General features: G+C 47.2%; 1 protein-coding gene across 1 annotated transcript in view; it reads right to left on the minus strand.

Annotated features, from left to right (window-relative positions):
- LOC138503977 (uncharacterized) overlaps positions 1-24066 on the minus strand; it is a 541132-nt gene that overhangs the window by 307075 nt on the left and 209991 nt on the right. The gene's annotated exons all lie outside the window — the stretch shown is intronic.

Consider the following 24066-nt stretch of genomic DNA (forward strand, 5'->3'; position numbering starts at 1 on the left):
GTCTGGTTTGGTAAATTCTATTTCTGGGGAAGTATCTAACCCACTTGCCTCATGTAAGGATTCTCGAAGATCCTTTAACCTATTTTCCTCAGAGGTAAATTCCTCTGGTTCAGGTGTTGCAGATCTCTGAAACCCAAAGGGTCTTTCTTGATCCGAATCCTACCCTTCCTCATAAATTTAAGACAGAGGTCTGAAATGATCAGACCTTGGAAATGGCTTAAATCCCATTTCCAGAGCAGAAGGGGGTAAATTTGTCACAATTGGTTGTGAAAACGTCGACGCGGACGTTAAAGGCTTCGAAAACACCGAAAAAGGCGTTGAGAAGATTGGAAGAGGCCTCGAAGAACTCAAGAGGATTGGAATCCTAATTCGAGGTTGTCGATGACATTCTCGAAGTTGTGTTAGAGGCCCTGGGTATGACGACTGGCTGTGAGGTAGTGACGGCCGTGGGTTTGTTCTTTTTCGGCTTCGACATCGAAAACGGCGTCGATTCGATCGACCTATGAGTCGATGAGCCCTTCGATAATGGCGTCGATGACGCAGATTTATGTGTCGAAGGGACTTTCGACAATGGCGTCGATGGCACAGGGCTTTTGCTCGAGGGTTTGTGATGCTCTCGAGTAGTTTCTTTCGCCGGGTGCAACGACTCGCAGCGTTTCGATTTTTCGGGTCTTTCACCCAGGGTATCACCCTCAGCTGTCTTCGAGGGGGTCGAGGCCGCTTTCTCGAAGACGTAAGCATCCTTTTACGGAATTCCTCCCACTCAGCCTGAGAGCTATGTTTTGTGGGGCAGGTGACTCTTTCTGGAGAAACAGAAGAAGAAGACGAGGAAGAGGATCTTCGACGTCTCTTACTTGAATGCTTGGATCTCGAAGAGTGGTGAGAACTGCTTCGAGACCTAGAACGAGAATGTTTCCTGTGTCGGCAAGGAGACGAATGTCTCGACTCTGCCGAGGAAACTTTCGAAGGAGTTTTAACTGTCTTACCTCTCTCGAGCTTCCCCTTACGCTCCTTCAAGGTTTTCACCGTCATGGACATGCAGTCCTCGCACTCTGAAAATTGGTGCTCCGATCCCAGACACCACAACAGATCCTGTGAGGATCTGTCAACGACATTTTCTTTCCACAGTCTCGACATTATTTGAAGCCGGACCGTGGAGTCGTCGGTTCGGATGAGGAAGCCATCGAGTAATAGTTGGTATTCTCGAGGAATAATGAAGAATATATTTTCTGACTAACGGACTGAGCAACGCGATTCCGAGGCCCACGAAGCGCGGAAAAACGGAACTGAGCAACGGACGCTGTGCGAGTCTATTTATACGCATGATGACGTCGGCGCCGATACGGAGGCGGTTGAGGGACATCGGCTTGAGGGACGTCGACGCGCAGCCCCCTCTACTGAAAACAAAATTCCGAGGGCAGCAAGCTGGAGATGATCTATCAAGATAAGGAATATGTCGGAGGACACAATCCCTTCGAAAAACAAGTTACTCTCTTAACGCTAACATTCTTTCGATGGGATGGTCCGACGACGTGTTCCATATCTATGACATGTAATCACCACAGCTGTGCTGCTTCGGAAAATCTTTCTGCGTCCTGCGTCAATGACATCGATACGTTGTCCACGAGGGCCTCACCGGATGTTATAAGTAGGACACTCGACGCCAGTAGCCTCAGTTGTAGTTTTTTTCCTGGAACGTGTGGCACCAATCTTCTGCCAGTATGACCACAGAAAGCCTTGTGGAAACGTAAGCTGCAATCGCATAAGAAATTCTGTAGCGGGGCAGGTAGGGAGGGAGCGATATGGAATAAGTCGTCAGACCATCCCATCGAAAGAACGTTACCAGGTAAGAGAGTAACTTGTTCTTCGAGGGGATTGGGTCCTCCGACGTATTCTATATCTATGACAGACTACCAAAGCAGTACCAATGTATCGAGGAGGGAAAAGAATTTAGAATATAGAAATTTAGAATACCCAATCAAATTGCAGAGTAAAGGACCGCCATGCCAAAGGCCAGATCCGGCCCATGGATAGAATCTAGGGAGAAGTGTTGTACAAAAGTACGGACTGAAGCCCATGTGACTGCTTCACAGATGTTACGAATAGAAACACCCCTCTGCAGGGCAGTAGAGGCAGCCATACACCTAGTAGAATGGGCCCGTAAGCCTACTGGAGGGTCCTTACCCGCCAAGCGGTAACATTCAGAAATTGCCAAGATAATGCATCTAGACAAAGTCTGCTTAGTAACAGCTTGTCCCAAACGCCTTCCAGCGTAACCAATAAAGAGCTGATCGTCCACTCTGACCCGGGACATGCGTGAAATGTAGAAACTTAAAGCTCTCCTAGGATCCAACCGATGGAGCCTCTCCTCTTCCTTACCAGGATGCGGAGGAGGATAAAATGCCAGAAGAACGACCTTCTGGCTTAAATGAAATTCCAACACCACTTTCGGAAGAAAAGAAGGAAGAACCCTGTTCTTATGAAACACAGTGAAGGGTGGCGTAACAAAGTGCCTGCAACTCACTCACTCTGTGAGCGGAAGTAACCGCAACTAAAAATACAGTTTTAAGGGTTAACAGTCTCAAAGGACAAAAATGTAAAGGCTCAAATGGAGCACCCATGAGGAATTTAAGAACCAGGTTCAAATCCCAACCCCGCATCTGGAAAGGTGACGGCGGGAATACATTAGTGAGCCCTTTCAGAAACTGAGAAATTAAAAGGAATTTTGAAATAAGAACACTCCTCAGACGAGCGCTTAAATATGGACAGCACTGCCATGTAACCTTTAATAGTACCCACTTGCAGGCCCTTGTGGGCTAACGAAAGCAAAAACGACAGAACCACAGGAATGTCACATGAAAAAGGATCCACATTCTGAACCCTGCACCAGTCGCAGAACTTTCTCCAACGGCAATGGTACAGGGACTTTGTTGCAGGCCGTCTGGCCGAAAGCAACACCCCCATCATGTCTTCAGGGAGGTCTCAATCCTTATACCTCAACCTTTCAGAAGCCAAGCGTGAAGGTTAAGAGATCTGACCTCTGGATGGAGAACCTGACCCATCTCCCGTGAGAGCAGATCGTCTCGGTAGGGAAGACGACATGGAGGGCAGATGGACAAGTCGAGAAGGTCCGGGTACCACGTCCTCCGGGCCCATGCCGGAGCAATGAGGATCATCCAGGAACCGAACCTCTGTAACCTCTGCAGCACTTGCGGGATGACGGGGACAGGAGGAAACGCGTACAGCAGTGGGAAGGACCACTCCACCACGAACACATCCCCTAAGGCTCCTCTTGGAGAAAATTCCCGCAGGCTGAAATTTTGCACTTCCGGTTGACACTGGAGGCGAAGAGATCCACTTGTGGGGTCCCCCAAAGGGCGAAGATTTCCAGGAGAATCTCCTGAGCCAGCTCCCACTCGTGAGAGATCGCGCTCTGCCTGCTCAGAGCATCCGCCGTCTCGTTTTCGTCTCCGGCCAGATGAACTGCCGAGATCGAAATTTCCTGCTGGATGGCCCAGAACCAGAGCTGCATCGCCTCCCTACACAGAGGAAGTGACCCTGCCCCCCTTTTTGTTGAAGTAGTGCATGGCCACTGTGTTGACCGTCAGAATCAAGACATTCTTCCCTCGCACAGTCGGCAGAAAAGCCTTCAGGGCAAGCCTGACGGCCCTGAGCTCCAACATATTGATATGGAGTCTGGACTCCGATGGAGACCAATGACTGCTGACTGTCAACTTGTTGGCATGAGCTCCCCATCCCGTGAGGGATGCGTCCGTCACGATCGTCACCTCCGGACAGGGTAGCCAAAATTGAGCCCCCCTCATCAGATTGCCATCAACGGCCCACCACAGAAGGTCCTGGGCAACCGAGGGTGGCACCTGAACGGGGTCCGACATCCTGCCAGGGGACTGTGACCAATGCATCTTGAGAGTCCATTGCAGAGATCTCATCCGCAACCTGGCCTCTGGCACCAGAAGAATGCAGGATGCCATGAGGCCAAGCAACCTCAAGAACTTGAACGCTGAGAGACTCTGGGCATGCTGAAACTTGTGCACCATCTGCTGAATGTGATGAGCTCTCACCTGGGGAGGAAAACACTGCCCCAGGGGCGTGTCGAGCACTGCTCCGATGTACTGGAGCTGCTGAGTTGGCGTCAAGTGGGACTTCTTTAAGTTGAGGGAGAAGCTCAGCTTGTGAAGGGAGTGGCAGGTGACGGACAGATGACCCAGGACTTGCTCGGGAGAGCACGTCCTGATCAACCAATCGTCCATGTAGGGGTAGACGTGAATCCCCCCTTTCCTGAGATACGCTGCCACCACTAGCACCATGAGCTTGGTGAAGACCCTCGGGCGGAGGTCAATCCAAACGGCAGGACCCGAAACTGAAAGTGCGAGTCGGCAACCGCAAACCTCAGGCACTTCTTGTGCTTGGGATGGATCGGCACATGAAAGTAAGCGTCCTTGAGGTTGAGAGACACCAACCAGTCCTGAAGTTGAAGGGCCTGGAGGACTTGAGAAAGAGTAATCATCTTGAACTTGTCCTGCCTGAGGAGCTTGTTCAAACTGCGCAAGTCCATGATGGGTCTCAATCCCCTGTCTTTCTTCGAAATCAAAAATAAGGGGAATACCATCCCTTGTTCCTCTCTGCTACAGGCGCCAGTTCTATGGCGCCTTTCTCCAGCAGGGATTGTATTTCCTGCGCAAGGAGCGGATCCGGACTCTTCAAAGAGAGATTCCCTAGTGGATTGTCGTGAGGCCTCTGCCGGAAAGGAAGACAGTAGCCGTGGGCTATGATCTCCAGAACCCACACATCTGAAGTAATGGCACGCCATTCTACAAGATGCTGCACCAGCCTTCCCCCAACCACCGAACCATGGGACATGGCCTCATGACTGAGCTGAAGCGGCTGCGGCAGTGCCCGAGGGCAAAGAGGCAACTGCCCGAGCGGCTTTGGCACCTCGAGTACCCTGTTTTCCACCTATGGTACTCCTACGGTATCCCTTTGACTTGCAGCTCCTCTCGATTTACCAAAGGATGAGTAATATCGAAAGGAACCTCCCCTCCATTGCTGTCCCCTAGGACGAAAAAGCAGAGGTTGTCGAACTGCAGCGCTCAACAAATTTGCTGCAGCTTTGGAGGTCTGCAACCTCTAAAGGCTCTCGTCAGCCTTGCTGCCAAAAAGATGTTCACCATCAAAGGGCATGTTGAGGAGCCGGGCTTGCACATCCGGAGCAAGCCCCGACTTCCGCAACAACGCAAACCTGTGTATTAGGGTGCTCACCACCATGGACCGGCTGACACAATCTGCCATGTCCAGACCCGACTGAACGGACTCACACATAGCATCCTTTCCATCGTGCACAATAGCAAGAAAACCATCCTGTTCCTCCCCTTCGGGAATATGTTCAGCCGCTAATGAAATACAGTTCCACAGAGTGTGCGTGAAACGTGACAAGGCACACACGGAGTTGGCTGCCTGTAAAGCCATACCCCCTGAAGAAAACACTTTCTTCCCCCAGCCATCAAAACGCTTGTCGTCCCTATCAGGAGAGATGGTAGGGCACAACGCCTGCTTTGCTGCACCACCAAACTCTCCGGAGTGGGGTGCGTGGTCAAGTAGCAGGGGTCGCTACTGGCTGGGCGGTATTTTTGTGGCAAAGACTTGCTCACTGCCGGGAGACTCCACGGAGCAGTCCAATCTGCTGCCACCCTTCTTTGCAAAGCCATATGGAATGGCAGTACTGGGTCAGTTGGTGGACCTTAGTCGAGGATATCCGTCAGGTCATCCTGCAGAAAATCCACTGGTGGCACAGACCACCCCAAGTATTCTGTTACCCTCGACATGAGGCGCCGGTACGAGGACTTGGCATGGGTGCCAGGCTCAGGCCTACAGAACTCCACCTCCCGAGAGGTCTCCAGACCACTGGCGTCGTGCAACGACTGACGCAGGTCTTATCTGGCTCATCCGGAACCATACCTTCCTCTGACCCTTCATCCACCTCAGAAATATAATCCAGAGGCTGGAATGAGGGCACAGAAAAAGGGACAAAGACATGTTTAGCCTTTGCCAGAGCCTTTCTAGGGGGTTCCACCGTGCCACGGGGTACCTCCGACAAAGCAGCCTCGAAAAGTGTCGATGGAATCGGCGTCGACGTCGAGTGTGGCGCCGACGGCTTCGACACAGTCCTCGAGGGCAGAGCCCCGAGCTTGTCCTTCGACAGCCTGGGCGCCGATGGCGTCGACGGCTTCCTCTGAGGCAGAGCTCAAGAGAGTCCTTCGAAGACCACGGGGCCAAAGGTGTCGATGTCTTCTTCGAAGACCTCAGAGGCTCCGACGGTCCCGAGGGTGTCGAGGACTGGGACCTGGAACGGGCATGTCTAGGCGACCATCCTTGTCCGACCGGGACCTCGAAGGTGCCTGGTGATCGCGACGACCGCTCGAGCCCGAGTGATATCTCTGGCACGGTCAATGCCGGCGTCTTTCGACAGCGCGGATGGAACAGAGCCCTGCGACTGAAAAATCGCCATCATCTCGTGCAGAAATGAATCCCATTCCGCAGGAGTGAAATGCTTGTTGGGACAAGCCACCCGCCGACGGGTGATTTAATGATATGCCACCAAGACATGATAGTAAATATTGATCACAGTTATACGTCTGCAAATAAAAAAAACTAATAGAAAGAATCTTCAATATCTTCAGTATAATTTCATAAGTGTTCATTTTGTGTATCAAAGCCAAAAAAATAGGCTTTAGTTCAAAACCCAAAATCTATTGAAAAACCACCTGATGCTGTAAGAATAAAAATGAGTGCTAAAACAGACATTATAAACACCTTGCAGAACAATTAAAAAATACAACTGCAAAAGAAACCATTGTAATACAAGATGTCAACTGTCTTGTTACAAGGAGTGCACACACAAAATAATATTGATAAACAACTGGCAGAACCCAAACAAATGCCTGATTCCTTTGCAATAGACCTGAAACTAAGAGGCATGAATTGCACACTGTTTGCAATGAAGACAGAGGTGAGAAGATGTATGATGATGTTCAGTTGAATGAAACTAGTCAATGGAAACTGCGGTTGAATCGGTGCACCAATCCAAATGACACTCAAGCATATGACATTGAATAACACAAAGAATGTTGTGTGGAAAATGTACACACGTTCTTCTGAAGTGCAAATGCACCTCCTGAAACATGCCAGAACATGCAAGCCTGCTAGAATGAATTCACTATACGGTTGTCACAATGGCAGGTGCTTAGTGCCACCACAGGAAAATTTGCTAATCAAAAAGGTGTAAAGGAAGAGGATATGATATTGAGAAGATCCCTGAGACCAGTGTGAGAAACCCAAGGGTGTCTCCTTAGCTAGTCCCCGGGGATCTGTCATCCAGGTGGCCAGGACACGGCCATCGCTACTCTATGCATTTCCTCGGGGTGGACCACTGAGTGAGGATCACCTGGATGGGGGGTCCTTGGGGAGTGGGAGCGGGACACCAATGGGCGAGACGCGGTATTCCTCTCCTTCTTTTGACACCTTTCCCTATCCTACCACATAGGACATTCCAAAACACTGCCCCCCACTTTTCCCACACAAACACTTTCACACAGTACAAAAGACAACGGACTAACACCAGGTTCGTTTTCCTTACGTGTCCCAATACCAGGGTCAGCCAAAGTCGGGCAATAGACCAGAATCACGCACACCTGACGGCCCTTTCCCTTCCTCACAGTGATAAAAAGTGGAGCACAAGAGCACAAGATGAGTGAGGCAGACAGCACGCGAGACAGCTATCCAGACCCGGCAGTTTCAAAGGAGGAGAAAGGCGGCAAATATCGAGAAGCTGACAAGCACAGACGCAATCTTGCCCTTTTCGATTCAGACCCACGAAACCTAAGCGGAGGGAAACGTAAGGCCGTGATCAATAGCCCAAGTGTTTTACAACAGGTGGTAACAGTACACGGAGCAAGTGTATGCGGATAAGCCGGAGCAAGGGAAACTCCCGCTACCGTGGTACCGGCCTCGACTCCAGATCCAAGGAAAGCCAAGCGGTTCATCACAGCCGGTGAGTCAAAAGGGAGCCCCGATAAGAAACGGGTTGTATTGAATGAAAGTCGCAAAGTGGCATATGAAAGAGAGTTCAAAGAACTGTATAAGTGTTAAGGGAAGAGCAGCTGCAGAGGGAACCGGCACCACGTGGGTGCTGACTCGAGAAACCCTGGTCGATCCCATGTCGAATATGACTACAGATACCAGAGGCCGTAGGAGAGCGACCAAGATAGGTCAAAGTGGTCATACAGGAGGTGGAGCAAAATCCCTGTACACTTGAAAGTCTTTGACCGACAAACTGTTGAGAAAGTAAGGGAAACGAATCCTGCATGGTGAGAAGTTAGTACATGAACTTTATTTTGGAAAGGTCGGCGAGAGTGAACCCTGCTGAGAGAAACCGGTTTAAAAAGTCATTGAGATTTGTGAAAGCGAGAAGTATTGTGAGACGAGGGAAAGGAAAGTATCCCCCTTGTCAACTGGGATCCGAGCCCAGTCGAGGGAGATCCAGGGGTGAAATGCTAGCACCCAAAGTTCAATAAGAAAGCGATATTGTGAGGGGTCTGCACCCTGAAGAGGGGGACCCAGGGTGAAGCCATCACCCAAAGTCTATGTGAAGCAGAACGTTGTGTTTGTTTGCTGGATACATCAGGTCTCGAAGAAAAGAGACTCTTTACCATCGAAGAACCCGATAGCTAGAACGGAACTGTCAGCTTGTGCTGAAGAGGCTCGAGCGTGTGCTGTGCTCCAAAGACCCACTCTGTCCCGTGCAAAAAACGTGGGGAAGGGAGACCTCAAGGCAATCACATCCCAGCTTATTATTTGAACACTATTTCCTTTACATTGATATCCTATCCCACACTCTTTCTGTAAATTAATTGTAAGGTTTGGCAATAGGTTTCTTAGTATAGGCCTTTTTATTTTGACACAGCGCCACTAGGACTGCCTTATTTTTCATTTGATGGTCGACACTCGCTCCCATCTTAGATTTAGTTTAGGTGTTTTTCACCCTGCATTTATTGTTCCCTTGAACTGTGATCACTTGTGTCCGTCTTTACTGTTGCCACCATGAGTTCCTCACACAGCCTACTGAAAAATTCATTTTTTGTCATGGAGTTAAGTTTTCAGCAATCTTGTCTCCAAGAACCAAACACAGTGGGCCTCATTAGGAGTAAGCTAGTCGGGGAAAAATGCCAGTAGAACGGCCAGTACTACCGGCTCCCGCATTTTTCCTGGACCGGCATACTCCGAGTATTCAACTAACGGCAGGCCTGACTTGCTGGGAGTTCAGGCCCCTACCAACAGAAATATCTCTGAATCACCGGCACCATTCAGAGCGGTGCCAGTGATTCATCTGTTCCAATTCCATGGAGTCCTATCGGACTCCAAGGAAAAGGAACGTACTGCCGTTTTCCGGCACCCATAACATCCTGGAAACACCGGGATAGCGGGCGCCGGTTATGGTAAGGCGAGTCTGCCGGTAGCACCAGCGAGTTACCAGCAGACTTGTAATGATAGACAGTGTATTTCTTTGACTTCAGTCAACAATGCTGTGCTTTCATATACAAAAGCAAATTCCAACATGAATTAAAATATGAAGGCTCTAATTCAAGCTGCTAAATTACCAAAATCGCAGAGGAGAAGTGGAAACATACAGATTCTATCAAGCAGGACAGTCACAAAAGCAATACTGCAAGAGGTGTTTTTCGTTTTCAAATGTTGTATAATTGGGAGAAGAATGTTTTCTACCTTGCAGTTTGAAAATACACATTTGCAGCAAAGACTCTTATTTCGTGACAAACTCTTATGTATGAGTGCCTAACAGAAAGGTAGATCTCATATGGTGCCTTAACGTCATTCAATGTAGTCACACATGTGAACTTCTGCTTCAAGTTGTTTTTGTACTAACAAAACATTCTGAAACTAGCTGTAAATTCGTGGCGCGCTTATGGACGGCTAGGATTCCTGGATAGACTTTAATCAAATTCTACAACACAAGGAAGATAAGGAGCATAATGGAGTATATGTATTACTGAACCTTGCGAAAGAATGCTGTATGCACTGAGCTGAAGAAAATTTGGGCTTCACAGAGGACACACTTAAAGGAAAGGTTACCCTTCATGCAACTGTGATGGCTTGCATTCAAGAATGTCATGACAAAGAAGAATCATGGTCCAAACTGTGAACACTAAGATTCATGTTTTAACAACGCCAAAAAGGCAGGAAACAACCATGATCATAAATAATGGTAAATCATGACGTGGGAGGAGTCTCAGAATATGGTGGAAATAGGGTTGGATATCTGAATTGTCAGTTGTATTATATAGGTACCAGAGTGTTTGTTATTTTTCTTTCTTTTCTTCTTCTTGTATCGCAGCAGACAATGGATAGGGCATTCCCCATTTGTTGGCTTATGGCAACGCCTGCCCCGAGGGCTCCCTAAAGGGACATGCAAAGTAGGGCTGCTGAGGCACTGGGTGACGACTACCTGTACCTCCATCCTCGATCATGCCGGCCTAAACCGACTCAGACAAGGGGAGCTAATTCTCAACTGGAAGTGCGTCAAGGGGCAGAGGCTCCACACCCCTCACCTGATGACCACGCTGGATATTGTCAAACTAGAGCGACTGACAGCAGATGATCACACGATGACATGGTAGGAGGTGGAAACGGAAGACAGACTGCGGATATATACAATGGGCACTACCATTGTGTCTTGGGGGCAGGGGAGGTCAAACGGATGTGATGTGTATTATTAGGGGACAGCTAGGAGGGAATGCAAGGGGAAGGCGAAGTGGGTTGGGTTAGTTTGGGTGGTGTGGTGATAGGTTGTTATCTGTTGATATGGTTTGCAAACCAGCAATAAAGGATGTCTTGCTTTGTCCATTTTCAATACGACTTCTGTGTCCTTTTGTTTGATTTTACTTTCATTAAACCATTGTACGATACAAGCCTGCTGAATCGTTCACTACAGAAACTGCCCTGCTACATGACAGGTTTCATCCCCTATAATGGCGCAAAGCTCCTAAAGCGAAAGAGTACAGTTTTTAATATTATCTTCTTAGTGAAATTATACGTGCATAACGAAACGTGATTAGGATCTTCACGAAAGTGGACCCATGCTACACATGCATGCATATATTCTTAAACATTTGAGTATTAACTAGGCCATCCTTGGTAGTTGTAGTATTCACAGTTTTTTCTATGTGGGCCAACACATCTATCCCACCATTTCTTGTTTGGGAGCATGCTGCTTGTTAATTGTGTTACATGGTGTGAAGCAATCTGAGTCTATAGATTTGTCCTTCTTGGTCTTCCCAGCTGCCATTGTTGCTTTTAGTTTCATTCTCCATGGGGAATCCCAGTCAAGGATTGGTGATCCACAATACCCCAAACACCACACTCTCTAGGGCATAAACCAATCACAACAAGGGGGAGCCGAAGGTAGATGAAAACCTTCCAGGCAATTGTTAACAAGGCATATTAATATACTCTGCATGAGTGCAGCTTTCATCTAAACAACTTCCCTCCCTACTACGTAGATCATTCCCACTATTCTAGAATAGATGAAGTTAACAGTCCCCTGAAACAGGTCAAGCCAGTGGTCACTGTATTTACCTCATGTAGGGTGAAGTTACCCTAATTCAATCCTGATCTCAAGATGGCCGCCATAGTAACACTAACGCATCACGTTCAGAGCCCCTTACAGTGATAAAGCATGTGTGGACGTCAGTCGAAATGTATGCAAGCTAGGAAAATGCACATCCAGGACTCAAAGCATGAGAATGAGCTAAAGCCCAATTTTGTCAGGCCAATCTCGTCAGGCCTTCCAATATGTACGAATAAGTCACACTCATGGGCCACAGATTAGAGGGGAGGGTTGGTGCTGGAGACAGGGGTAGAGTAGAAAAATGTAAGAAGGAAGAGAGCAGAGATAGATATAGAGAGAGAAATAGATGCGGAAAGAGAGTTAAGTGTATGTGTTTGAGGGCAAAAAGGGAGAGAAAAGTGGATAAACCTCTGTGAAATCAGTCCACTGACAAAAGGCAGTAGATCACTTAGGAATTCCATGAGGAAGCTAGATAGAAAAGGCCTCAACCTTTAGGTTTTGTCGCCTATATTAGAAAATACCTAGACATTATGAGTTACCAACCACTGGAGTACGTTGAGGACATTCTGGGGGCTAGAGTCCCCTGGGCTAGGGTGGAGGAAGTCCACAGGGCGGTTGAGAGAGCCTTCGGTGCCCCCCTTAGTTTTAACTGTACCAGCCTTCCCAGACCATTTGTTCAAAGGTTTAATAAAGCACTGCAAAACTACTCTCTTTGTCTGTGGATTTTTGAGGTCACCTGAGACACACCACAAAGCAGCATCATAACCAGTAGAAAAACAGCTCCAACAACAGTAATTACCAATACTCGAGATGAAGAGGTCTTATCATTTGCAATTCTTGATGGCATGGCAGAGATAGAAGCTTTGGTTACGTCAAAAGGCATCCAGACATGCAAAGATTCATCTGAAGCATTTACCAAAAAATGTAATTAAAAAGTACTTAGAATATAACAAAATACACTTAGGGCCTCATTCGGCACATTCAGCTGTGCAGTAAACAAGTGGCAGTAATTTCCTTAGTGCCACTTTGTTGGTTTGGAGGAAAAGTGGAGGATTCACGTGGGGCAGGTGTCAAGCTGGCCTCATGCCCACCTGTGATCTGCTGTACCGATAATCCAATAGACCCTCTGGGCAATGCATTCTACAAGTGCTCAATGGCTAAACGGGTAATCATGCTCAATAGAGGAAGGAGTTTGGAAACCACAGACATTCATCTATACTCATTGTGACTATCAATTGTCCGTCCATTGGAGGTGATACAGGAACAGGGTAGGGCAATATTTCAAACTAAGCCTTTACCCTTGCCTTCAATTTTGTACGTCCAGCATCATCTCTAGACCTGTTCTGAGCAATATTTTAAACAGTCCTAACTTGAGCAGAGGGTTCTCAAGCTGGAAGAACAGCAATGCTGCATTGATTAGAAACTGGAGGACAGCTAAAATTGCTTGCAAAGAAATTATATCAGACACAGAAGGATCCACAAGAAGGAATCCAACACTGGTCTTGAAAAATATGTCTAGGCCTTATTTGTCTTTACCATTGGGGTAGCATCTACAGTTGATTTGTCCTTACATTGGACCATATGACAAGTTTGGTGGTATTCCGGTGGTAAATCTGCTGGAATACTGCCAAACTGATTTACCATTACCGCCACTTAGTCCAGCGGAATTACTGGCAGATTACAAGTGGTGGTATGGTAATGTTACTCCCAATTTATGGAGGCCATAGTCCTTTATGGGGATTTTGACAGATTTTAAGTGGTGAGGTGACAGAATTACCTCCAGCGTTTTGCTGGAAGTTTTTCCTCTGCCTCACCACCAAACCTATGGTACGCTGTGCAGTAATTTGGTGGTAACAGATTTTCCACTGCATTACTGCTGTTTTATTCCACACTGCCATACTTTTAATGAGGCCCATTATACGCACAGGATCTTCACAAACTGTCAGCAACAAAGGGTCTGCTCCTTGACGTGCTTTCAAGGCTGCATTATCTTAAAACCAAATAACTAATTATTCAGAAAGGACCATATCCTTTTGGGGGTCCTCCATTCAGCTGTTATAATATCTAACCACCCCACCCCCGCCAGCAGGCACCATTGCAAAACACAAGTCTCATGAAACTGCTTACAATCTGGCTACAACTAAAGAATATCCCCTATCGTTGGGCGGCTCTCAATACCAGTTTTCCATGCTTCACACAGCGTTAGACATTCTTGACATCCCATCAAATAAATAACATTTAACAGAGGCCCCAGAAATATTCTCTTTTCTTACAGATTTGTTGCAGTGATCATCTCACTGAGAGTAATCATAGACTCCAAAGACCTAACATGGACAGACAGGAGCAAAGTATAGATTCCTCTCCACAGACTTTAAACCACCAACGGCATTAAGCTCTCTTGGGTCCTATGTTGGCGTTCATAGATCATTGCTTTAATATTATCGTTGCAGATATAAACAGAGCATGGCCTATTACAAGATTTATAACCTAAGGAGCCCCATGTTTGGGGCCCAAACATTTTATGCACATTAAGGCAATTACATAAATATACCGTTTGATTATTATATGCATATTTGTTCTGAACTACTCATGCTGGGTAATTAAATGTTTTCATTCAATGTGAAGAGTGGTTGGTTCAAACAGATGAGACCTTGGTTATTTATCAACTTGCTCTTGGTCACAGACCGTCTATGGTCATTGCCATGGAATCTGAGATACTAATACTATGATTTTATTTCCACCTCGTTGGGCTCTGTAACAAATGGCAACATTGTGGCTTAGGTTATCCTTGTATTCTCTTACTTCCAGCTCCCAGGAATAGGCCTAGTTCCTAAACCTCTGCCAGTAAATCAACACAATCCTCCTTTATCCTATGCTCAAGTGTTCCATTTCATCTTACTTCCCTAAATAGTAATGAGACCATAAAGAGGTTTCCTTAAATATGCAAGAACTTAACACCCTATGAAACAGAGAAGTATCCTTGGTAAAGTACCTTAATTTGAAGACAATATCGGTCAACTGCAGGAGACTCCTCTCCTATGGGCAGATTGTTTCCACACTAAATCAAGGTGATTTCCGCATCCATTTTTCACATTCCTCTGCTGAAAAGAAATAAGGAGCAGCCATTCTGATTGATAAAAAACTAAATTTTAAAAACCGTTGAGACAATGGCGATCAGGATCAACTACTAAGAATTAACCTTCAATGTGAGGACATATGTTTCTACATCTTTTCAATACAGTCCAAATCAAAAACAGGACAGTTTCCATTTCGAAAGGTTCCCTTACGCTATCCATTTTCAGAAAGGAGACTTAATTATGGGAAGGGTGGAGACTTCAATACAATCTTACAGCCAGATCTAGATGAATTCTGTTTGGTGAATACCCATACTGTGGACTTCCCGAATTTTCTCCATGACGCCGTTTCCGATCTGCATTTGGTAGATATCCGGTGGCAACGTAATCTCACTGTAAGAGACTACACCCACTTTTCACATTTACATCAGTTTTTCCGTATTGATTACTTTTTTATAGCACAATCGATCTTACCGTAAATGTTACCTCCCCCATTGGACTCAAGTAAGTCTATGACTTTGGGGCCCCCGATTTTCTTAAATACTGGTTGGTTTCTCAAATCCAATACACATTCTACTGGTTTAATACAGCAGACCCTCCTCCACATGTTAGACTCGAAAAACTGGCGGTTAGCGAGCGGGACATCCGCTCCCTGGTGATACAACCCGTTCCCTCGGCACGGGATACACTGAACCCGGTGGTTTGCACTTCCCTGGCGCTAACGAAAACGTGGAAATTGCTGGATACGCCTCATCCATTTCATGGCAATCTCCCGCTGTGGAACTTTCTCCCCAGGATCCCACGTGTACTGCCATCTACTGTGCGCAGATGGGTTGAGGCGGGATACGAGCTGCTTCGTGACATATTTGAGCAGGGTAGCTTTGTTGAGTGGCCCGACCTGCCGCTGCCCTTGAGGGGTGGCCCGAGTGCATGGCTTCAGTATTCATCTCTACGTAAAACCCTTAAACTAAACTACCCCATGTTTCCAGCAATGCCACCGGACGATCCCACTATTGAAGAACTGACTTCCCCCACACCTACCAGAGGGAAAATATCTAGGCTATACACTATGATACAATCCAGATCCACTCCGAAATTCACCGGGCTAAGGCAGGCGTGGGAGGAAGACCTCGGGGTGCAGGTGACGGGCGAACGCTGGGCTCACATGTGTGCCCGTATACATCAGGTGTCTTTCGATTCCCGCTTCAAATTGATTCAACTAAAGGTGTTGCATAGGTTTCATTATACCCCGAGCAGGTTGCATCGTATGCTTAGTGATCACTCCCTAAGATGCCCCAGGTGTGGACAGGATAGTGCCGACTATATACACATGGTCTGGGCTTGTCCCCGCCTCTCCCAATTTTGGGGGATAGTGTTCTCAACCGTATCTGCTATACTTGACCAACCTATCCACCCCTCCCCAATGAACTGCCTATTCCATGACTTTCCCGGGCTACCCCGAGATTCCAAGAAACTGGCCGGCCTTTGCATGCTCCTTGCGGTACGAGCTATTCTGCTCTGTTGGCTTCACCCCGCACCTCCCACTCATGCTCAATGGCTCAGGGCTCTCACATGGGCCTCAGACACCGAGGAAACGTGGTCCTGCCTACAACCAGCTCACTCGAGGCCTAGGGATGTTTGGCTCAAGTTCCGCTCCTATATGTCAGATTTAAATGCGACACCGGATACATCTTCCCCAACTAATACACCCACTCACGCAGGTTGTCTCCCCTGAGCTAAGGGATCCCTTAAACTGCGTTTGCTCTGTATGCGTTCTTGATGGAAAATGTTCATACTCGATGCAGTAACTGTATACCTGTATTGTTTTAACTGTACCAACCTTGTGCTTGCCTTGTGTTTTGTTCGCCTGTGTTTTGCTGCCAAGCTGATTAATAAAAAAAGGAAAAAAAAAAAGTTTAATGCACGAATCACGTTGACCCTCCTTATGAGCAGGCATCATACCCACACACGCTTTAAATGGCCTTCAGGATCCAGCAATCGTGGACTCTCTAAAATCTTCAAAATTACACAACATTTAAGAGCATGCACATGCAGGAACCACAGTCAAAACCCTCGGTGAAGGATTCAGGCACACTATTTATAGGGAACTAAATGGAATGGCCTCTTATGGGTAAAGGGTACTCTTACCAAGCAAGTGTAAGTGAAGAAACCGGTTCTAACCTTGGAATCCCAATACAATGTCAAGGCTTTTAAGAAAATTTGACAGACATCCATAAACATCCAGGCGCACTCTGGTTCCCTGCACAATTCACTTTCTCAGCCACTGGTGTTCTCTTCCTACAGGTTTCAGTGCTCATCACATCATCAGGGAGGCAGTCTTTACTTGCGGCTCACAGCCAGTGCAGGTGTTGTTCCCTGCAAACTTGATTAGTACAGCTACCATATGTCTTTGGAGCAGAATCAATACCGATTGATTACACGTGCACTGGCTTTGGGCTGCAGGTGAGACTGCCTCCCTGATGATGTGATGAGCACAGAAACCGATTGGAGGAGCACATCAGTAGCTGTGGAAGTGAATTGTGCAGGGAACCAGAGTGCACCCCTTCCATCCAGTGCTGTATATGTTTAAGGTACTCTGGAGGGTGGAAGCTCGAGGGTCCTACTGAGTGTTGCACCAGGGCGATATATGCCTTGCTTTGGAGTGCCACACTGCGGGCTACTCCCCCCCCCCACTGTCGGTGGTTGGGTGTGAGCGGGTTCCCTGCAAACCTGATGACTACAGCTACCATAAGTCCTTGCAGCAGAATGAACATTGATTGATTACACCTGAACTGGCTTTTGGCTGCAAGTGAGACTGAATCCATGAAGACGTTAGGAGCACAGAAACTGGTTGGAGGAGAACATCAGTAGCTGTGGAGGTGAATTGTGCAGGGAACCAGAGTGTCCCCCTTCTATCCAGCAATGCTGTATACATATATGCATGAAACGGAACCTTGGAGAATGGAGGGCAAAGTTGCTCCTAACTTATGAAAAAAGACATCAGAGCACGTCTTGGCCAACTGCTGACTCTGTCTTGGTGTCTTAACTAGTAGTAGTGCCGGCAAAGATATGGAACAAGTCAATGTGGCCACCCTACAAATGTCCTCCAGGGATACAGCAGCATGGAAAGTGGTCATGGCAGCTTTGCCGCGGGGAAATGAGCGGTAACTGGTCCTGCATTTGCATGGACCTTTAGTTTGTGACAGTGTGTAATACGTAAAGTTCTGTAAATGATGTAAACAACTGAATGGTTACCTCAAGGGATCACCGATTGCTCTTCTTCCTTATCTCTTCACTTCCTTGTCCCAAAAAAGGGTCCGACAGGGGGTGAATGCGAATGCCTCCCCGAGACCCTTCCTCCGCCTTCTGGTCAAGAATAGAGGAGAGGAAAGGCATCAGGGAAATCCTCTGGGGAAGAAAACCCTACGTCAACAGCCTCTGGATTGATGTCGTCTGGGCGGAGAAGATTCAGGTAACCGCAGGTTGAGAGCCGTCTAATGGGAAAGGCAGAAGAGTATGGTGAGTATGAGATGGGTAAGTAGAAGGTAGAGTATCAACAGTCGATAGCAAGGAATTACCTGAAAAAGGGGGTGTCGGCCTATTAGGCTGGATAGGAAGTTCCCCGATAAGGAATCAGACTTGAGGATGTATAAGGAAGTAAGATGTTATCAAACACCAATAGATCGGGCTGGACCACGGAACTCGCGGCTCCGAAAGATTGTGATAAATTGGAAATGTCAGTTTTAATTCTCTCTCTCTGGGGACTTTATGGAATGTCTGACTATTCTACCTAAGGTACCGAACGTTAGGGGGAGAATCTCTTTAGCGGACTGTTCCGCGAGATCTGGCTCGTAGCGGGTGAGTGTAAGGGCGCCGGCTCGAGTCCCCTGTATCGGGAAGGAGTTGGGAAAGAAGGTCGAGCCTGAATGAGGGGAATGGGAGGACAGGGTTAGACAGAAGGAATACAAGGAGCGGACAGAATTAGCAACAAGAATCCTAGAAACGAACTCACGTAGCGTTGTTGTTGAAGAGTAGCAACACGTCCGCACGTTTCTGGCAGGAACAGATGTACTGAATTCCTCGGCGCTGGGTTGTTCAACTTCTAGACCCACAACTTCCATAGCGGCGGCCATCTTGGTAGTGAAAATGGCCGAAATCCGTCTATGGGACCACCGATGCCACAACGACCACCGTCTCCGGAAAGGCGTGAGACAGTGTGAGATACAGTTGGGGGCCCAACGAGTCAATCCTTGCTTTGAAACAGTGTGGCCTTTTTGAGGGGCCTCATGTGAGATGAATAAGAGGGGAGGATTACGCAATTAATTTGAGTGTTGAATATAAAATATCAGTATACACTTTACTTGAAGGGAGAACAGGATGTGCTCTGCTGGAGTGAAGTGATTTCCAAAGAACGTTGGAACTGCGTGGCTCTCGGTAAGGATTTTGTCCGAGACTACTTTGGGCAGGAATTTAGGAGAGGAATAAATATGGCCTAGTCTTTATGAAAAACTATACAGGGAGAATTGACCCACGGAGCTTCAAGCTCCACTGCAGGTCTGACAGAGTTTGTGGCATTTAAAAAAAATCCACCTTCCACAAGAGGAACTTTATGTCACATTTGAGGACTGGTTTGTAAGTTTCCTCCATTTGAGCTATCAGTACTCTGTTGAGCTACCAACATGGTGTGGGCTGCCACAACAGTGGGAAAATCCTTTAGGGACGTTTTTTAAAAAAAATCTTTTTCTTTTTATTAACTTCCACAACAAAAATAGAAGGAAAGAAAAAGCCATAACATTAATTGCACATTAAACCGGTATAACCATCTCGTTCAGGCTTGTGTTCCTGTCAACCCCTCCTCGTCTCCCCAGCTGTCACTTCCATGATACACATACCACTATGAATGTTGCTTTGTAGAGACACTTTGTAGCACAGTCTACCTAGTACAAGAGACCTTGTACTTTACCGTCATGGGAAACATTGACACTGGTTTATTCCACTTGGAACAGTGTGTAGCATTAGTTTCCATGAGCCAATGCCTGTACCATGTTCACCTTGGTCTTGGCGTAGTTTCCTGCCACACAGCCGTTTCCACCAGTGTCCACTTTTGCTAATCCGTACACCATTGTCTGGCATCAGGGCCAATCCGACTGTCCGCATTCAGCGCCACCAGAGGGACCTGGGGGAGTATGGTGTGATTCCCATCAGCCTGCAGGCCCTGTACCACATACTTTTACCTAACCTAAGCAGTAAAGGCGGGTTGTTTAAACATGTATCTTGTAACCAAACTGCCTCTTTCAAAAAGTATGGACTACAAGCCGGTTGCAACAGGAGGGTGTCTTGGGTCGGCTCAACCAACAGCCAACCCACTACGAATTGTAGCTGGCTCGCAACATAATACATTTCAAAGTTTGGGACTCTTATTCCTCCCTGGTTGTGCGTCCCTTGTAATTTCGCCAGGGCCAGCCTACTTCTGCCATTGCACAACAAAGAACTCCTGCATGGGATATCTAGTTGCTTAAAGAAGCCCCTGGGTATTTGAAATGGAATATTAGAAAAGCAGTGGAGAAGCCTTGGGAGAACCACCATCTTTAGGAGTGCAGCTCTACCCATCACTAACAGTGGAAGTTTCTTCCATAACTCCATGGATCTAGACAGCCCGCTTGTCACTTTCAGTGTTGTTAGGGAGAATTCTCTGTAAAGGCTAATTTCCCAAACCTAGTGAGTCCCCCAGCAGCTTTGCTGGATTTTTAGGGTTTATTTTTTTCTCCTGCTAAGAGTGAGACTCTTTTCCTCCCACTCTTAGACATGATTTGAGGTGTTCCTTTGACTTTGTATGTGTTCTATGGGCTATGGGGTCCTTTACCCCATAGGGTTTCATGTGTTTTTGATATGTGGGTTACACAGCACCCTCCGTGCAGTAATCCAGGGGTATCGTAGCGACCCCCCAACATAGACTCCATACCCTGGGACTGACTCCTGTCTCCCAGGGCATGTAAAGTCACCATTGGCTTCACTAGTCTTAAAATTGTGAACAGAACCAGTACAAACCATCATATTGTGGACGTACTGGTCAGGGAAATTCGATTGCCCCGGGGTCTGTTGTTCGAGGGGGCACTGTCCAGTCCCCCCCCGACTGAGTTTTGGCTGGTGGCAGTGGATACTACTTTTTATATTCGACCGCGAATATATTCCCATGGGATTTTCCCATTGTTCGAGGCTACCACTTTTTAATATAGCCTCGAACATACCGCCGGTTTATTAAATTAATATAAATTCACTGGTTGGTATTTTTTGCCGAAACTTGGTTCCAAAATGGCGTTTGTGTTCGCTTCTGTGACTCCAACCCAAGTCGAGCCCTTTGTTCCACTTTTTGGCGGGCTTCTGCACAGAAGCCTCCAAAAGTGGTGCCACTCTGTCTGGGTACCACAGGAGGTGTGGGAGGGGGTTTAGGCATCCTGGACTGAGTTGCCTCGGCAACTCAAGTCACACTCTCGTGTGATTGGCCCAAGTGGCGAGCCGCCCGGCTCACCATTTAGCATGTTTGAGTGACAGCTAGGCTGAATGAATGGGGGTTTTCTGCATAAAAGGAGGGTTTTGGGGACTGGGACTTCAGACGGCGCCACAGGACCTAAAGAATCCGAGGAGGGAGAAGCCGAGCCGACCTGCAATGACCACACCACCGGTGGAGCCCTGCTGAACCGTCTCACCACTTTTCCCGACGACAGAGGAGATCTCCAGCCCGGAGAGTCTTCTTCCTTTGACTGGTGGGGATAACCAGTTTGCCCGTCTTTTTGCCTTCCTGGACCATCTCGTGGCCGCCTTGCCCGTGCCAAGCACCCCGGCAACCGGAATACCACGGTTTACCACTACAGCGAAGAAAAGGGTGGTACCTTGTAACTGGGAAACTCTGCGGCTGGTTTCTTCCCTGGCAGTGCAACGACCTTCAGCTTTCCTCCACGTCGAGACCTCCTCTTCCTCTGGACGAAACACCGACTTGCACCTGCTTCCAGGAACAACTGCCCCCGCTGGAGCGTCCCTCCCATTTTCAGGTACTGTGTCCCGCCTGGCTTCCCTTGCGTCAGATCATTTGGGGCAACGGTAAATCCTCGACCTTCTAACCTGGGCTAGCCTGGGGCCTGTTAACTAACTTTTCCTGACTTGATCTCAATCTTTTGTGAACTATCTACAAAGACTCTTTGGGCAAAACCCCACTGTGTGATCCTGGACACATTTTGCTTGCTCTCTCTAAGAGTGGGCCTGGCATTTGAACTTCCTTGCTATCCAGTAGACTTTGCCTAACCTGCCTCACTGTGGTTCTTTGAAAAGTATTGAAATTGGGTGCTTTCATAACTTTGCCTTTTTCCTCCCTTTTTCTATAACTTATTAGAGTGCCATCTTATGTTAAGCGCTCACCTCTGTCTGAAAATAAGTGGTGTTTCTCACTAAGACTTGTCTAATAAGTAATTAGGGTTGTATATATATAATAGTGACTGTGTGTTGACTTTACTTACCTCTTTGTGTGCTAGTGTAATTTACAAGTGCGTCTTTAAATACTGATATACTTTTACACCAAAGCTCTGGTCAGTGTTTGCTTGTGCTACTGTATCCCTGTACCTATTGTGTATACTCTATATACTGCCTAACTCATCTTGAGAGAAGTCTGACTGCTCAGCCACAGCTACCAGGTAAATCTGGGTGGTACAGACTGCTACCAATTAGGTTTACTGCCAACCACCTGTAGTCCTAAATCTTTTGCAGTGGTCCCTAAGGGAACTGCACAGGTTTCTGCCTAACAAGTGTATTGTGTACATGTTCCTCGCTGGGATCATGATATACTTCTACTCCCGGGCACCAGAACTTATCTCTTGTCCATGGGATGGGAAGTGCCGACAGCTCCTTTGCTGGCTTGCCCACATATCCTGCCGGTGGAAACAGACTCAACTTTTGTGTGCTCACTTTTATGCCAGAGAGTGCTGCGTACTGTTCCAACACTTCAGTATATATTCTAGATTGGCCCCGGGCTACTGGAGGTAAAGCAGCATATCATCTGCATACAGGGACACAAGGTGTCGCTATCCCTACAGTCTTATTCCAGCTTCTCCAAAATCTTCCCGGAGATACGTGGCTGGAGGCTCCAATGCCAGGATGAACAGCATTGGCGACCACGGGCATCCTCGCCTTGTGCCTTTCTCAAGGACCCATTGTTCCAATATGTAATTCCCTGTTTAACTCTGGCCACTGGTTGGTTATACAAGATTTGGACCCATTTTATATAATCAGGGCCTATACCGAATTTCTTCAAGGTAAGTATCAACCAAGGCCATCTCACTGAATCGAACGCCTTGATTGCGTCAAGTGACGCCACTGCATACTGATTTGTGCTGTCCTTAGTATGGTCTATGATATGATGCAACCTACGGAGATTGCTTGCAATACTCGTCCCCGGTACGTACCCTTTCTGGTCAGGATGCATCAACGCTGTCACCAAGGATTTCAATCTATTTGCTAACAGCCCTCTCAGTATCTTCCCATCTTGGTTCACTAAGGAGAGCGGCCTGTACGACCCAACGTCCGTTTCGGGCTTATTAAGCTTCAGTAGAGGTAAGATGATAGATTCTCTCAGAAGCCAGAAGCATTTCAAGCCTGAAAGCCTCCTTTAGCATGTTCAATAAGGGGGCTGCCAATTCTGCCACAAATTCTTTATGGAATTCAATAGGCAAGCCATCCGTGCCCAGCGTTTTCCCTGTAGGTAGTTCACTGTTTGTTGCTACCAGTTCTTCCAGTATTATTGGCTCATCTAATAGCCCAGCTGCCCCAGTATCTAGGGTAGGGAGATTAATTTGTGCCAAGTCTTCCTCCATTTCCAATACATCTACTATCAAGCTATCCTCATATTTGGATTTGTAATATTCTATGAAATTCTCATTTATCTCCGCTTTTGTTAATCGTAACTTGCCATCCACCCCTAACACTGAACAGACAGTGAAGCGCTTTGTGTCACTTTTGTACAACCAGGCGAGCAGCTTACTTGGTTTGTCCCCATGTGCGTGTTGGTTCTCTACGTATTTCAAGTAATTCATCTTACCTAGTCTGTCGCAGTGTTCAATACATTCCTGAGGCAACCTGTGTATATTTGTGGTGTGTACCCCTGTTTCCCCGACTCGTCTCTCTTCTTCTACTAGTATTTCTTCAGCTATTGTCAGTTCCCTAGTTATCAATGTCTGCAACCCTCCAATCTTCTGATATGGCCACTTCTCTAATTACGAAAGGAGGGTTGAAGGTGCAATCCTGAAGTAAAGTATATGTCATTGAAATTAAAGATAACACTTAATG

Source organism: Ambystoma mexicanum, chromosome 11 (assembly GCF_040938575.1).
Source record: "Ambystoma mexicanum isolate Mex_15411 chromosome 11, UKY_AmexF1_1, whole genome shotgun sequence".
NCBI classification, from domain to species: domain Eukaryota; kingdom Metazoa; phylum Chordata; class Amphibia; order Caudata; family Ambystomatidae; genus Ambystoma; species Ambystoma mexicanum.